The sequence below is a fragment of the Arachis duranensis genome, chromosome 1 (assembly GCF_000817695.3).
Source record: "Arachis duranensis cultivar V14167 chromosome 1, aradu.V14167.gnm2.J7QH, whole genome shotgun sequence".
Taxonomy (NCBI): Eukaryota; Viridiplantae; Streptophyta; class Magnoliopsida; order Fabales; family Fabaceae; genus Arachis; species Arachis duranensis.
In genome coordinates, this window is record NC_029772.3 from 105,930,034 (window position 1) to 105,934,306 (window position 4,273).

At 42.6% G+C, this 4,273-nt stretch overlaps 1 long non-coding RNA gene across 1 annotated transcript in view; it reads left to right on the forward strand.

Moving 5' to 3' along the window:
• Positions 1–1,210: 1,210 nt before the first annotated feature.
• LOC107493810 (uncharacterized) overlaps positions 1,211–4,273 on the forward strand; it is a 3,911-nt gene continuing 848 nt past the window's right edge. The window contains exons 1-3 of the long non-coding RNA XR_008006595.1: positions 1,211–1,990; positions 2,065–2,195; positions 2,308–2,422. This is a non-coding gene — a long non-coding RNA (uncharacterized LOC107493810). The remainder of the gene's footprint in view (positions 1,991–2,064; positions 2,196–2,307; positions 2,423–4,273) is intronic.

The window sequence follows — 4,273 nt, forward strand, 5'->3', positions numbered from 1 at the left end:
AGCCCTCAGGAGTTTGAAGCTCGTCACAGTCATTCAATCCTTGAATCCTACTCAGAATACCACAGACAAGGTTTAGACCTTCCGGATTCTCTTGAATGCCGCCATCAATTCTAGCTTATACCACGAAGATTCTGATTAAGGAATCCAAGAGATATCTACTCAATCTAAGGTAGAACGGAGGTGGTTGTCAGGCACATGTTCATAGTTGAGAATGATGATGACTGTCACGGATCATCACATTCATCAGGTTTAGGAACAAGTGATATCTTAGAATGGAAGCAAGCATGATTGAATGAAAAACAGTAGTAATTGCATTAATCCATCAAGACACAGCAGAGCTCCTCACCCCAACCATGGGGTTTAGAGACTCATGCCGTAGAAGATACAATAAGAAATGTGTAAAGTGTCATGAGGTTCAGATACAATATCAAAAGGTCCTATTAATAGTGAACTAGTAACCTAGGGTATACAGAAATGAGTAAATGACGTAAACATCCACTTCCGGGGTCCACTTGGTGTGTGCTTGGGTTGAGCATTGAAGCTTTCATGTGTAGAGACTTTTTCTGGAGTTAAACGCTAGCTTTTATGCCAGTTTGGGCGTTTAACTCCAATTTTTGTGCCAGTTCCGGCGTTAAACGCCAGGAATTCTGAAGCTGATTTGCAATGCCGGTTTAGGCCATCAAATCTCGGGCAAAGTATGGACTATTATACATTGCTGGAAAGCCCAGGATGTCTACTTTCCAACGCCGTTGAGAGCGCGCCAATTGGGCTTCTGGAGCTCCAGAAAATCTATTTCGAGTGCAGGGAGGTCAGAATCCAACAGCATCTGCAGTCCTTTTCAGTCTCTGAATCAGATTTTTGCTCAGGTCCCTCAATTTCAGCCAGAAAATATCTGAAATCACAGAAAAACACACAAATTCATATTAAAGGTAATTAAGGCAAGTTTTGATTTATTGGATTTGAGATGAGTTATGATTATTGTCCAATTTTATAATTATTGGATTATTTTCTATATTTAAATTATAAAGTTGATAGTTATGAAATAATAAGACATTTATATGATTTGGATTAAATAATTAATATTTTAAATATTACTACTACTGTTTTGGGAAAATAGAGAAAATAATTATATTATTCCTAATTTTTAATGGAAATTACTAAACTAACCCTAACCCTAATTTTCACCCAACACTCTACCCTTTCATCCTAACCCTCAGCCGCACCCGCTACCCTGTTTCTCCCCTCTCACCCCAACGGCCACACACACAGAATGGGAAAGGAGCTCAGAAATGGAAATCAGAGACGCGAGGGGGAAGATGGTCGCGCCAACATGCTGGGCTTTGCCGCCACCATCCCGTCACCATCGCCACCAGCTTGCCTCGCCACCGCCGCCGTCCCTGTCACTGAGAAGGGAGGGCACCATCGACGCCGTTTAGGGAGGAAGGAAGACCCGCGCAAGAGTCAGTGGAGGAGGAGCCTCGCGCGTCACCGTCAACTTGAAAGGGGAGGCTGAGTTCCGCGCCGCTGCTGCTTGACGGGTTGAGCCTCGTCGCCGTTGAGGGAGCCACTGTCGCCGAATCCTAATCGTCGCTGCTGTCAGGAGGACGAGCCTGGAAGGAGAAGGACGAAGCCCATTCTCGCACCGTCCTGCTCCGCCACCGCAGCTGCCGTCACGCACCGTCGTGTGCCGTCACTGCTGTCTGAACGGTCATCATTCCCTCCGTTCTGCTGCTCCGGTCTGCCGCCGCCACCGCTAGAGATTCGCCCGATCTGGTCTGAAGGAAAGAAGGAGGTTCAGGCCGCCGCTGCTACTTGCGTTGTGAGCTGCTGCACCAGCCACCGCCACGGGTGTCGCTGCTGGAGAAGGGAGCTGCGCCCTCATGCTTCTGGCCACCGAGAGTGGTTCCGTGACTTTCGGGACCCCCGCCAAAGCTCCAGGCTGAGCCTCTGCCGCCAGGAACTCCTCGGCTGCCACCGAGTTCCGTTGTCGGTAAGGGATTTTTAAGTTGGTTTTCGTTCGTTTAAGATTTCGGAAGCTTTATCGCCTCTATATGTGGGTTTCAGTTACCAACGCCGGAGAACCTCGCTGCCGTCGCCGGAGAAATCTTCCGTTGATCCACCGGAGATTCTGGCCGCTGCTGGAGCTGTTGTCGGGGCCGGTTCGAAAATCGTAGCTGCCTCATTGTAATGTTTCGGTAATAAATTATGTTTCGAAAAGCCTCGCGTTAGTGTTCTGTTGTGTTCAGTTAATGAATATGAGTTTTGATAACGTGGGGTCGAGTCCTGATTGTTGTATATTGTGATTAGTGTTGTGATGATTATTGCGAAAGTGGCTGGGAGCTGAGGTTTTGGTTGCCGGTGATTTTGAATTGAGGCAGAAAGGACTCTGCGAGACGTTTGGGTTATGGAATTGCGTTTTGAGGTAGGGGCGCTTTCCAAAAACTATGTTTTGTGTATTGGAATTATTACATATGGATACTGATGTGAGATATTATGTATTTGGTGATTGTATCTGCCTTATGTATTATTTGATTGACTTGAATGATTATGGATGTTGGTTTGGCTGAGTTGTTGTGCGGCTTTGTGAAATATAATGTTTTGAAGTTGATTCTTTAAAGATTTGAAATCTGAGTTTAAACCGTTAAGGATTGGTTTGAATTGAGTCAATTATTTCAATGATGTGAAAAGTCGAATGCACTTTTGAATTCAGCCTGGTTTATTTTAATTGATTTGGTTTTGGACAAATGATTTGTTATTGAACCGTTTCTTTAAAGCTTTGGAAATGAGTTATATCGATTGATATTGAGTTGATTTTGAAATGGTATCCTTGAGATACGCCACTGAGGCGATTGTTAGATTTAGCTTGCTTTAAATTGATTTCTGGTTTTGAGCTGTTGAAAAGGAATGAGAAATGGTTTAGTTGGGACCCGAACCGGGTGGCAAATGTCCAAGTTTTAGGGGAGGTGCTGCCGAAATTTCTACAAAATCCTAACCTTGTTTGAAAAGCTATTTGAAAAGGGTTGGATTTGAGAAGTTGTATTATTTGATTTATTAAGAGAATATTGATGTTTTCAAACTTAATTTATTTAGTGAACTTTATGCCTTGAGTTCGACTTATTTAGAAATGAACTATTTTTATCGTTTGAATCACCGAAGGAAAGAATGATGCTCTAGTATTGATTTCAATATAAAAAGGAGTTTTTAGTGATTTCAAAGGAATCTAGACTTTTGATTGAGTAATTAAGTTTGAGGCATTTTGGAAGAGTTAAAAAAAAAAGGGTTCCAAAAAGAAACCTGAAAGTGGTTTGATTCAAATGAACCGGTTCCGTTTCAAATGAGTTGATTTTTGGACCGGGTTGGAACTTGCGATTTTGTATGGCCGGTTTTATAGTAAATTCAGTTTTATTTACTTGAATCGAGAATCTATGATTTTAAGAGTTTCAATGAATTTTAAGGAATTGATATAGGTTGACCTTCCCTAAAGACTTGGGGCTCTGCCGAGAAACTTTTGTTATAAATTCCATTGTTGGATGGATGATTTTGAATACTTTGAAATAAATCCTTAACTTGCCATGGTTTGAAAGTTTGGAAAGAGAATGTCGAGAGTGGTTCTGTTTTAAAAGGGGAACTCACTTTGAGTAAATTTGGCTTATGAGCCTGAGATGATTTGAGAAGTGAGATCTTTAAAGCCAAGGCTGAAAAGAGTTGAAACTTGATTTCAAAGTGAAATGAATAGAGAAAATGATTTATGGCTTAAATGCCAATTTCATGAATTTGATGATTTTGAATGTGGAAGTGCTGTTTTTTGTGAGCCAGAATGGCTGTGTATGATTATGAATATTGGCTGGTTCTGGATTGAACCGTGAGCCGCAATGGCTGTGTATGCTATGAATATTGGCTGGTTCTGGACTGAACCGTGAGCCGGATGGCTGAGATGGATGTTGATCCACGGATGAGAATGAATGCATGTATATGCTGAATTATTGATAATTGTGATTTACACTTCCACTATCTGAGATACGAGTTTCCCTGGGTAGTAGCAGTGGCTAGCCACCACGTGCTCCAGGTTGAGACTTGATACTCTATTGACCCTATGTCGTAAGTGTGGCCGGGCACTGTGAAAGTCCCGGATGAGCTCGCCCCCGAAATATTCACTAGTGAGGGTGATGGATATGGATCATGTTTATGATCAAGTTTATGATGAGTATAACTCAAGTTGGGGATGCGCGACAGAGGGACAGTCCAATGGTTAGCTACCAGGACTTGTCGGGTT